The sequence below is a fragment of the Carcharhinus amblyrhynchos genome, chromosome 14 (genome assembly GCF_965287045.1).
Source record: "Carcharhinus amblyrhynchos chromosome 14, sCarAmb.v2.hapA, whole genome shotgun sequence".
NCBI classification, from domain to species: domain Eukaryota; kingdom Metazoa; phylum Chordata; class Chondrichthyes; order Carcharhiniformes; family Carcharhinidae; genus Carcharhinus; species Carcharhinus amblyrhynchos.
This window is the reverse complement of record NC_137337.1, coordinates 31,474,557-31,487,602: the sequence shown is the minus strand read 5'-3', so window position 1 is coordinate 31,487,602 and position 13,046 is coordinate 31,474,557.

Sequence of the window (13,046 nt, the reverse complement as noted above, 5' to 3'; positions counted from 1 at the left end):
TTATGCCTGGTGATGCTCCTGGCATGCCCTTTGACACAATTTATTGAACCAGGGTTGATTTCCTGCCTTGCTGGTAGAGTGGGGGGATATGCTAGGCTACAGGTTGTGGTTGAATAAAATTCTTGCTGCTGATGACCCACAACACCTCATGGATGCCACAGTGGAAATGTTAAGGCAAACCTTCGCTACCCATGGTTTGCCGTAGGTGTTGGTTTCGAACAATGGGACAGCATTTATCCACAAGTAGTTCCAACATTTTGTGTCATCAAACGGCATTAAACATAAATGTACAGCACCATACCACCCCTCCTCAAATGGATTGGCTGATGGATTTTAAAGCAGCCATATAAAAGCAACACCAGCACCCCACATGATCACCAGAGTAACTCCTGCCAAGTTGCTGATGGGTAGGCATATACGAACCAAGTTGGACCTGGTGTTTCCAAACTTGGCAGGCAAGGTGGAGGCAAACCAGAGTGTGCAAAGGAAACATCATGATTCAACAAAGCCTGAGAGAACATTGGAAGTGGATGCTAAAAGTTTGGGACTGGTGAGAGTTGGGTCCCAGGTATTGTTGTGGCCAGGATGGGCCTGGTATCGTATGAAGTAGAAGTTCAAGGTAAAATACTGAAGAAGGATCTAGATAGGTGTTTCTCAAAGTGGGGACCACAACCCGCAAGTGGGTTTCAGGATGTTGAAAAATGGTCGCAATAAAGGATTCCCAACGATCTTTTCTGTTTTCCCTCTGGGTAAATTCTCATTGTAGTACAGTATATGACCACATGAGGCAAGAATAAACAGATCCCGTGTGTGCATTTGACACCAATTCACTGGGCACCAATTTTCTTTTCCTTTCTAGTAGGCCAACATGGGTCATTTTGTTACACAAATGAAAATGCTAGAAACAAGTGGTAAGTAAATGTGACAAGGGTAACAAAGGACGGTCTATGGTAAAAGTGGGTCCCCGGAAACAAAATGTTCAAACAACACTGATCTAGATCACTTGAGAAGAAGGAAGTCGTATAGCGAACAAGTGGGAAAGTCCACTCCAAGTATGCCCACGAGTGATGTTGTTGTGGTTGAAAGCAATGTGGAAATAAGTCAGCCAGAGGAAGAGTCGAGTAGTGTTCCAGTAGTGAACTGGAGAAGTAATCTTCATTGATGCACTATTACAAGTTGGAAATCTGATTTCTGAAAATCAAACTGAATCTACCCCTGCTGTTGAGCACTTCCAGTTGAGCTGCATCATTCCCAGAGCAAGCGGAAATCCCTGACAGATTGAATTTATAATGGACTGTGTTAAATAATTCATTTATGGCATTATATTGTAAATAGCTTAACTTTTGTTGGTATGTGTAAATAAGGGATTTAAAGAGGGAGGGTTGTCTTACAGAGCTCCTTCAAGTAGTGAGGTTTTGGAAGGTCATGTGACCCATTCAGCCAATCAGGCTAAAGCATGGAAAAAGGGGAATGAGTGCGGGCTCTTCCATGCAGTCTGGAGACTGGAGTCAAAGTAATTGGTAGCATCTTTCTTACTCTCTGTATGTGGTTATTCCTGTTAATAAATAGTTCTTCAGTAACTCCATTTGGTGGCCACCACTCTTTCCAAGATATTACAATCTTGATCCCTGTGGGACCCCATTACTTACAGTTTATCAACCAGAAAAAGTCCAATTTATCCAGACCCTCTCCTTTCTGTTAGTTAGCTAAACCTCTATACATACTGATGTATTACGTCCAACACCATGAGCTTACATTTTGCAATAATCTTTTATGTGGCACGTTATCAGATGCCTTTTGGAAATGTAAATATGACATCTATGGTTCCTCTATCCACCTTCAAAAACTCCAATAAATTTGTTGCGTTAAACCACTCAACTTTGCTTGATTGTATTATGATTTTCTAAATGCTCTACGACTTCATCTTTAGAAATGTATTCCAGAAATTGATTCCAGTGTGAAGCTAACTGGCCTATTATTTCCTACATTATGTTTTCCCCTTTACTTTAATTGGGACATTATATTTACAGTTAAGCTCTTCAAAGACAGTAAAAAGAAAAATAAGGCTATGGTGTTTGGCCTCTAAGTTCAGTAAAAAGGAATCAGTTCAGTAAAAAGAAATACTACAGGGCTGAGAACACCAGAAAGGTGTTTCTGCAGTAGATTTTAGCTCTTCCTACCCCTAATCAAAGGCTCGTGTAGAGACAATGGGCAGGATTTTCTGGCCCTGCTCTTCCCAAAACCAGAAAACCCGCCCTAGGTCAATGATCCTTTGCATGATCCACTCCCTGCCTGCTAAGATTCCAGTGGTAGGCAGGATGAGAAAATTCTCCCCATATAACCTTACAATAAAGTTAAACTTCCTTCTTGGATTTTACACACAATCACAAGATGTCTAATTGAGACAATGCAACAAAACAAAATACTGTTCCATGTTAAAAATTCCACCAACAGGACAAAAATGGGAAATACATAAGGAAAATGTAGGGTGGGTTGATTTCAGATATGTAAAATGATTTATAAAATTCTGGAATTGACAATATATATGTGTATTGAAGACATAAATTGAAGAAATTTGCTACAACCTATTGCTAAATAAAAATGATGTACTGCTACAATGACCTTAATTTGGTTTTTACTGAGTTAACATATTCAACAATTTCTGAAGGGAGGAGGCTGGGAATCTAAGATTGAGGTTATTGAATATTACATCCTGGAATAATAATTAATGAAACTTCAGGGGAGGGGGAAATCATTTGACCTTGTTCTGATCTATTTTCTTGCAATCTCATGAACTATTTGAGAGTTAGCGAGATTGAGAGAGCATAAATCAGGATGTTTGACCCTGTTCTTGGGAGAAATAATTAGGAAATGCAAGGGTGGCTTTTATACTTTGGTATTTCTGGCAGCTGAGACAAGTATTTAAAGGTTTTTAAAGCTCAAGTTAAAGTTCTTTCATGTTTAGAGTTCAATGATAAAGCAGTTCTCTAGATATGGAACAGGATATGTTTCCAACAGAGTAACTAGTTTTTGAATTGCACTGAAGTCTATACACGAGGATCCGGTGGATAACTGCACGTTAAAGTCCATGTTTTGAAACATTTTATGCACTATATGTACTACAATGTCAAGAGCTGGAAATGTAACAAAGTTATCAGTTGTATATTCACAACTATAGTTTTCTCAAGGAGACTCATAATCCTGGAATTAGTATACCAGATTAGTAAACAATAAGTGGATAGTGACATTATTGGTGCCTTATCAACATCAAGAAATTATTGATTTTGTGATTTTTTTGAAAAAAATGTTCATTTAAAAAATGGCTTTCAATGCAAACACCATCACTATTTCTTGCTGCATTGGTTGTTTAATGGTATAACAGGATGCAGTTTGAAACAACAATAGAATCTTATTGAATACTGACTCTCATAAAAAACTTTCCTGATGGCCAATATAGCAACTATTGAAACAATTTTGGAACTGAGCCTGCACAAGCAGTTCCTGAAACAATGACAATACTCTCTTAACAATATTCTAATGCTACATGAAACTATTAATATTCCCTTTTTTTAAAAAAATGGGTCGCATAGCAACTGGATTATTAAGACCCTAAACAGGCCACTAAAATCATTTAACACCAGTAAAAATGTGAAATACAAGAAACTACAAAAGATCATGAATGTAGCCCAATCCGTCACGCAAAGCAGCCTCCCATCCATTGACTTCATCTATACTTCCTGCTGCCTTGGCAAAGCAGCCAGCATAATTAAGGACCCCATGCACCCCGGACATTCTCTCTTCCACCTTCTTCTGTTGAGAAAAAGATACAGAAGTCTGTGGTCACATAGTCAAGATCAGCTTCTTCCCTGCTGCTATCAGACTTTTAAATGGACCTACCTTGCATTGAGTTGATCTTTCTCTACACCCTAGCTATGACTGTAACACTACATTCTGCACTTTCTTGTTTCCTTCTCTGTGAATGGTATGCTTTGTCTGGATAGCGCACAAAAAACAATACTTTTTGCTGTATACTAATACATGTGACAATAATAAATCAAATCAAAGTGGGATCTTCAGGAGAAAATTAGGTCAGTGAAGGTGGGTTCTTGGACAAATAGCATCTAGTACAGCATACAAGTTGAAGCCATATATGCTGAAATGTCTGAAAGTGGAGAATAGAACCTGCCATTGGTATAGTTGAGTCTGGAGATAATAAAGGTTTTTATGAAGGTTTTACTGCTGGATAGGTTGGGGTAAAGGTAGACATTACTAATGTTTTTATTTTGTGGTAGTGGATGGCATGGTGGCACAGTGGCTAACGCTGCTGCCTTACAGTGCCAGGGACCTGGCTTTGGGTGACTGTGTGGAGTTTGCACGTTCTCCCCGTGTCTGCGTGTGTTTCCTTCCGGTGCTCTGGGTTCCTTCCACAGTCCAAAGATATGCAGGTTAGGTTGACTGGTCATGCTAAACTGCCCTTTAGTGTTCCTATATATATAGATTAGGGGGATTAGCGAGGTAAATATGTGGGGTTATGGGGTACACCAGAGTATGAGTCAGTGCAGACTTGATGGGCTGAATGACCTCCTTTTGCACTGCAGCAATTCTATGATTCTCAGTGGGTTGTCTTTGCAATTGAGATGATATGGGCTCAGAAACGCTGTTCAGGGTCTAACAGAACACTGAAATTTGAATCAGTGACTCAGCCTGAGACAGTCTCCAGGAATATGGATAGTGTCAGGGGTAAGGGAGAAAAGATAAAAAGAAGAAATGCTGCAGGAAGTCAGGCAGTAACTGTGAAGAGAGAAAAAGAGTTAACGTTTCACATCAGTGGCTTTTTATCAGAGCTGGTCAGAATTTGTGGCACAGGCTGAAGATGAAATTAAGATTTATCAAAAAAGATTAGCTTTGAAAATGGATTGCTTTGTTATGTGTGTAGCTACCAGTTTTCTTAACAATTCTTTAACTTCATTAACATTCATCAAGCTTCCAAAAATGCAGAAGTAGAGTTCTATATTTTACACTGAACTGATACAAAGTCTGCAATGAAAATTAACTCAAGAAAGCCAGTTCCTTTTAAATATAAATATATTGGGACCGGGAAAAGGTATCCACAAGAGAAGGGATCCTTTTTGAAGTAATCTTGTTGTGACACCAACCAAGGAGCTTGAATAAAGAAAGGGAGACAGTTCACCCTGTCTCGCCTTGGAGCATAAACAATTTGGGGATATCACATCTGGAATTTAACAAATTGGAGGCAGGATAGCAAATTTAGCGGGGAGGAGGCTCACCTGGGATTAGCTGTGACAATGGTGATGGTGGTGGCTGGGGGCCTTTTCTGTAAGGCATCATTCTGTGAGTATGATTATGTCAGGTTATTGCTTAACTAGCCTGTGAGACAGCACTCCCAATTTTGACACACGTCCCCTGACGTCAGTAAAGAAGACTTTGCAGGCCTGACAGGATTGGATTTATCGTTTTCCCTGCCTATAGGTCAATACCAGGTGGCCTGTTTGGTTTCATTCCATATTGACTTTTCAGCAGTTTGATACAATTGAGTGGCTCGCCAGGCCATTTCAGAGGGCATTTAAGAGTTTATTGCATTTCTGTGGATCTGGAGTCACATGTTGATCAGAAAAGGTAAGGAAGGCAGATTTCCTTCCCCACAGGGCATTATTAACCATACTCTGTGCATTTACTCACTTGCAGTTCAATCTTAACAATAGACCTTTTTGTATTTTTATGATCCCACCTCATTCTGCATTATTGCCTTCTGCCCACGGACAGCATGGTGGCACGGTGGTTAGCACTGCTGCCTCACAATGCCAAGGTTTGATCCCTGGCTTGAGTTACTATCTGTGTGGAGTTTGCACATTCTCCCTGTGACTGCATGCATTTCCTCTGGGTGCTCTGATTTCCTCCCACACTCCAAAGATGTGTGGGTTAGGTTGATTGGCCACGCTAAAATGCCCCTTAGTGTCAGAGGAATTAGTGGGTAAAATACTTGGGGTTATGGGGATAGGACCTGGGTGGGATTGTTGTTGGTGCAAGCACTGTCAGGATTCTATTCTATGATTTCTATCTCTCAATCCTCTATGTATCTTTTTTCTAGTTTTTAATATAAATCTTGGTACCCAACCTCCCTGTAGAATTAGTTTAAACCCTCTCAAGTTAGCCTGTCCAGAAGGCTATCAACTAATAAATAAAATGAGATTCTGAAATTTTTGCAGCAAGCAAAAATTTAACACGCCGCTGTCGCAACTGCTTACTTGATAAGTACACAGTTTGGTGTGAATTTGAGTCATACAAATTAAGAAGGTCTCAAGATCAATCTGTCATGTTGAGCTAGCTTATTTTAGCTGGGGCTATGATAGACATACAACATTACATTGGGTCTGAGAGGACAAACATCAATCAAGCTTTCCTTTCTTGATTATAGTTCATTGATTCTTGCTAGGAAATGAATGTGTACATTTTGAGTGAGAATAGAATCCAGTTTAAGCCAGTGTTTTCAGAAGTAGCAAAAATATATAAATATTAATATCCCGGGGATTATAATTCAAAGACTTTTCACTTCACATATCTGAAAGCTGAAATATTTCTATATGGATATTATTGTTATTCAGCTTCTTAACTGAGCTAATTATGAAATAATTCTGAACTGTGAACAGATGTAAATATATTTTGGACCATTGTGAATACCTACTTCAGTATTTCTCAATGTAATAATATACAGTTAAACTTACAACAGCTCTGTGTGGTTTTATTGTTTTTGCTTTGAAAATAATTACTGTTATTGAACTTCATGGATCTCTTGGTAACAGTTGTATTAAAATAAGATGCAGCAATGGGATTCCCCTGTTGTGCACTGACTAAGCAGGGTCACTTTCTCTATCTCTGAGTCACAGATGGTGTCAGCATGTGTTGATCAAAGGAATAAGGGTAGAAAACAACTTACAGAAAGAGGAGATCGTAGAATGTTGTAAAGTCCTTCCTTTTTTGATGTTGCAACTACCATTAACATTTATGTTGATTAAAATAAAATCTTTCGTTAGTGAATTTGATTGGAACAGCACCCTTGAATATTTGTTAGCACAAAGATCTTCAAAGTGGATGAATCAAACAGACTAGAGCCACCTACATCCTGACCCTATTTCACAGCCAGCCTGTGACACAATGATAGAAGCAGTAATTCCATTATAGTGTTTTTGTGCCTATATTGTCTCCTTCTTTGCCCCATCAAAGATAATTAACACTTGCTGAGAAACTGTTACATGACCGAGACATATTCCAATACCGTGCACCCATGCTGTTAGGCTGTTATTCTGATGATAGGTTACAGAGCTGGAATGTTAACTCTGTTTCCCTTTCCACAGATGCTACCAGACCTGCTGAGTGTTTCCAACATCTGCAATATTTTGCTTTTTGATGCTCTTATTCACATGTGAATCGTGTATGACAGATGGTACTATCATAATTGAACCCAGCGTTCCTCACTCAACATCTACACTTGTTTACTTCAAGCAGGCATTGCTTTATATATCAGGAGCAAGAACACAAACCAATTATATGGGGTCAACTATAGTGACCTTACCAATGCCTAAGTGGAGATTAGGGGTGAGATTTTCTATCCTTCCTGTTGTGTGTTTCCCATTGAAACCACTCCATGCTGCAAGGAAACCCACGATAGGGGTGTGCATCAGCAGGTCCAAAGATCCCGCTGGCGTGAAAGGTCAGAAAATTCCAGCCTAGGTCACCCCCAGGATGCCCCATTCGCTGGCGGTGAGATCTTCTCCTCACATCACTGTCAATGGGATTTCCCATTGGATCCACCCTACACCACCAGGAAGCTTGCAGCAGGGGTGTGCCATCAGGAGGATTGGAATATCCCACGGACATTAACAGCCCAAAGATTTTGGCCTTGGAAACTGAATGCCGACCAGAATTTGAAGTTGGAATTCTCCTAATGTGCTTAGCTCAAACTCACCAAATAAATGACCATACTGGGCTTTCATAAAAATAGTTATAATGTAAAAATGCTCAGTTTTTCCATAAACCAGTCAAAAAATTGTTTAGAAAATATAAATTTCAACTTGTTTCCAATGTCTCAGATATCCTACACTGCATTTTTTCAGACTTACGAAGAATCTTTTGTTTACTTTCATTTAACATGGTTATCATTCAAGGTTGTCTTATATGCTGTGGTTGCAAAGTATTTAAGAACATAAGAACATAAGAACATAAGAAATAGGAGCAGGAGTAGGCCATCTGGCCCTTCGAGCCTGCCCCGCCATTCAATAAGATCATGGCTGATCTGTCGTGGCTCAGTTCCACTTTCCCGCCCTCTCCCCATAACCCTTAATCCCCTCTCTTATCAAAAACCCATCAACCCGCTTCTTAAAAATATTTAGCGAGGCAGCCTCCACCACTTCAACGGGCAGAGAATTCCAGAGATTCACCACCCTTTGAGTGAAGAAGTTCCTCCTCAACTCCGTTCTGAACTGCCCCCCCTTTATCTTGAGGCTGTGCCCCCTAGTCCTACTGTCTTTTTTGAGCGGGAAGAGTCTTTCCACCTCTATCCTATCCATCCCATTCATCATCTTATACGTCTCAATGAGATCTCCCCTCATTCTTCTAAACTCCAACGAGTACAAGCCTAGTTTATTCAGCCTCTCCTCATAGCTCAACCCCCTGTGAACGGTTTCTTGTACCAGGGACACAACCTCAGAATAACTTTGCGAGGAGTGAATTGAGGAGTAATTTCTTCATTCAGAAGGTGGTAAATCTTTGACATTTTCTACCACACTCAGCTGTGGAGGCTCAGTAATTGAATATGTTCAGGACAGAGACACCATTTAACTCCCCCAAAGTATGTAATGTAGTTTTTCGTAGGTCAAATTCAGCTAAGTTGTGATTTTCTTGGTATTGATTCCAGTCACATGAAGCAATGGCATTTCTAGTACTGCAGCAATTTTTATTACTTTTTTTTGCTGACCATCACAAAAGAATGTGTTGCTGAAGGGATACAGTGATGCAAGACTGTGCTCTTCATGAATAAACTGCTGATTCCTGTTACTCTGCCTTCAATAGTGGAAAGAAGGAAACAGCGTTGGTACCGAAAAGTTTTACTGTTCAGATTGAACATTTTCATTTTAATACCGGCAGATATTGACTTCCAAATAAGATTCTATTTTTAAAATTTCACTTCACAGTGAAGAGAACAAGAATGAAAAATACCTTCTACCCACTATGCAACATCATCTAGTGACAACAAGCTGCCCTCTGAGAGCCACAAATGCCCTTTCCTATATTATCAATACCACTACTGTGGTCACTTGTCATGCAGAATAATGTTTAATGATTTTTGTGAGAAATCAGGTAGCTCTGACTTAAGTGTCCGTCTTCCAATGTAGTTCTTAAGCAGCCAAACTCCATATTTGCTTCAACTGTGGAATAAATTTTTGGAATGCTAATGTAAAACTAACATAATTAATGTGGAGACAGCAGAACTACTAACATTTCTGAACGTGACTGGCACTTCTAAAGTGTCTGTTTTTAAGGCTTTTAAATCTTGTTCAAATACCAAGTCCTAATATAAATCTCCAACAGTACACCGTTGAAATTAATACTTGTATTCAGTCCGATACAGAGGTGGTTTGTCCTGATTCTGCACACTAAACTAGTGACCATTGTTCATAATCCCACAGCGCATCCAAAGTGATATAGGGTAGCAGCTTTTGTATGACCACAGCATAATTCTCATGCCAGGCTGGAATTCAGGAATGTTATTTGACAAGGCTTTTTAGTAATGTGGACTGAAATTGAATATTCAGGCAGCAATTGACAAAACAACCTTTCTGCTGTTGTTACCTTCTTTGTAAAGTAATAGTGGAGTGGATCAAAAATACTGAAGAAAGATCCTATTGTAAATTAATGTTTCAAGTGTTTGGTAATGCTCAGATATTTCATTAGATGATTGACCCTGCCTGATATACATTGTTAAACAGAAAACTCTGAAATTACGTTATGCTACGTTAGTGTGTGAATATCTTTGTCTGAAATTACTCTCTCCAGTCTTTCACTGTCAGCCGTAACCCATTATTTTTTAAATAGGTTAACTCCCAAGCTAAAACAGCAGAAAGGAATTTGAAATTCATGCAGCATACTGGCACAGTGGTTAACACTGCTGCTTAACAGTGCCAGGAAACCAGGTTCAATTCCAGCCTTGGGTGACTGTCTGTGTGGAACTTACACGTTCTCCCAGCGTCTTTGTGGGTTTCCTCCAAGTGTTCCGGTTTCCTCCCACTGTCCAATGATGTGCAGGTTAGGTGGACTGGCCATGCTAAAGTTATCTCTTACTGTCCAAACATGTATATGTTAGATGGATTAGCCATGGTAAATATGTGATGCCTATGGAGATAGAGCAGAAGAGTGGGGGGGATGTTCTTTAAGAGAATCGGTGCAGACTCGACCGGCTGGATGACCTCTTTCTGTACTGTCGAGGTTCTATGGTTCTATTTCATGAGCTAGTAAGTGATTTCAGGGCCACTTTTTCCTTAAGATTTGACGGCATTACCAATAGAATCTGAATAACTGTGCAAATAAAATGTACTTTCTGCATTTGAGTTCAAGAAATAAGAGGAGGTATAAAACACACGGAGAACTAAAAGCTTATTTCTGTTTAAAGATTACATCCTGAAGCTGTGATCAACTGAGCAGCTTCTATCTAAACTCATATCCACGCCAATGCAATATCTTTGCACTTTCTGTAATCTTGAGTTTTTAAAATTAAAATGATGATACATACCTTATTATTCATGACAGGAACACAGGAAAATAGAATTAAATATGCTATTTTTATCAAATAATTATTTTTAACACTGTTTTTGTACTTATATCATTGGGGAATAGAATGTTTCCCATTCAACACATCTAGTGCTATGTAAAGCATCTCCACATTAGGTGTAACATATTTAAATACAGCATACAGCCCCCTGTTTGCTACTCCAATTATATGCCTAGGCATAAACTTGAAAGAACATCATTTCTATTATCAGCCGGCTGATGGAAGAAATGGTGAGGGGGAGGGGGCGCAATGTAGAGGGTACAGCTCACTCCCTTAAGTGTAAGGGATGTAGATTTGAATGGCTTCGATGGACAACTGATTAAGCCAGTCTCTGCCAAGCCTGATTAAAGACATGAAGCAATATCAGATCATGACTTCATCTGTGAAAATTCCCTCCTGTTCCAGCATCATCCTGGAATGCCAAGGGAAACTTCAATTTATTTTGGCTACTTGAAACCATCTTCTTAAAATCTTTCCCTTGTGTCCTGCACCCTGACTTTCAACAAAAAGTGTGAGAAGCTCATGAATTCCTTTGTTACCAAGACTGAGATTATCCACTCCACTGTCTCTGTAATTCTCTCCTCTATCAAAGCCTCCTGGGCCAAACCTCACATAAGGCACCCTGCTTTGCCCTAGCCTTGATTTTGCATCTTTCTTTAGTGTCTCTTCTATCTCGCCTCATATCCACTCTGAGCTCATTTGTTCATGACACCCATCTCCTGCTCTAAATCCTATTTTCATTAACTCACTCATCAGCCAACTTCTTTCCTTTCCTGGCTGTCATGTTAATTGACATTGTTGTGCTTTCTTCAGCTGTTTTCCTCAGGCGTTTTCCCTCTGTCCTTCTAGTCTGCTGTCATCACCCCATAGCTTTTCAAAACAACCTTTGCATTTTGGATCTTGCAAACTACCACCCCTAGTCCAACCTCCTTTCAAAGTCTTTGAGTGTGTTGTCACTTCTCAAAATATGCCCTTCTTTCCCAGAACTCCCTCCAATCTGTCCAAGTAAGAATACCAAAATACATTTATTTAAATTTGATTTGATTTATTATTGTCACCTGTATTAACATACAGTGAAAAGTATTGTTTCTTGCGCACTATACAGACAAGGCATACTGTTCATAGAGAAGGAAATGAGAGAGTGCAGAATATAGTGTTACAGTTATTGCTATGATGTAGAGAAAGATCAACCTTATGCAAGGAAAGTCCATTCAAAAGTCTGACAGCAGCAAGGAAGAAGCTGTTCTTCAGTGGTTGGTACGTGACCTCAGACTTTTGTATCATTTTCTCGAAGGAAGAAGATGGAAGAGAAAATGTCCGGAGTGCGTGGAGTCCTTAATTATGCTGGCTGCTTTGCCGAGGCAGCAGGAAGTATAGACAGAGTCAATGGATGGGAGGCTGGTCTCTGTGATGGATTGGGCTACATTTACAACCTTTTGAAGTTCCTTGCGGTCTTGGGCAGAGCAGGAGCTATACCATCAGAAAGAATGGTTTCTATTTTGCATCTTTAAAAATTGGTGACAGTCATAGCTGACATGCCAAATTTCCTTATTCTTCTGAGAAAGTAGAGGCATTGATGGGCTTTCTTAACTATAGTGTCGGCATGGGGGGGATCAGGATAGGTTGTTGGTGATCTGGACACCTGGACCTCAAGCTCTCGACTTTTTCTACTTTGTCCCCGTTGATGTAGATAGGTGCATGTTCTCCTTTACGCTTCCTAAAGTCGATGACAATCTTCTTTGTTTTGTTGACATTGACGGAGAGATTATTGTTGCCGCACCAGTTCACCAGATTCTCTGTCTCATTCCTGTACTCTGTCTCGACATTGTTTGAGATTCGACCCACTACAATGTTGTTGTCAGCAAACTTGAAAATCAAATTGGAGGGGAATTTGACGACACAGTCATAGGTGTATAAAGACTATAGTAGAGGGCTGAGAACACAGCCTTGCGGAGCACCAGTGTTGAGAATAATCGTGGAGGAGATGTTGTTGCCTATCCTTACTGATTGTGGTCTGTGAGTTAGGAAATTCAGGATCCAGTCGCAGAGGGAGATGCCGAGGCCCAGGCCATTGGATTTGGAGATGGGTTTTGTGGGAATAATAATTTTGAAGGCTGACCTGTAGTCAATAGATAGGAGCCTGACATAGGTGTCCTTGTTATCTAGCTTTCCAGGGTTGAATGCAAATGAAAATCACAAATAA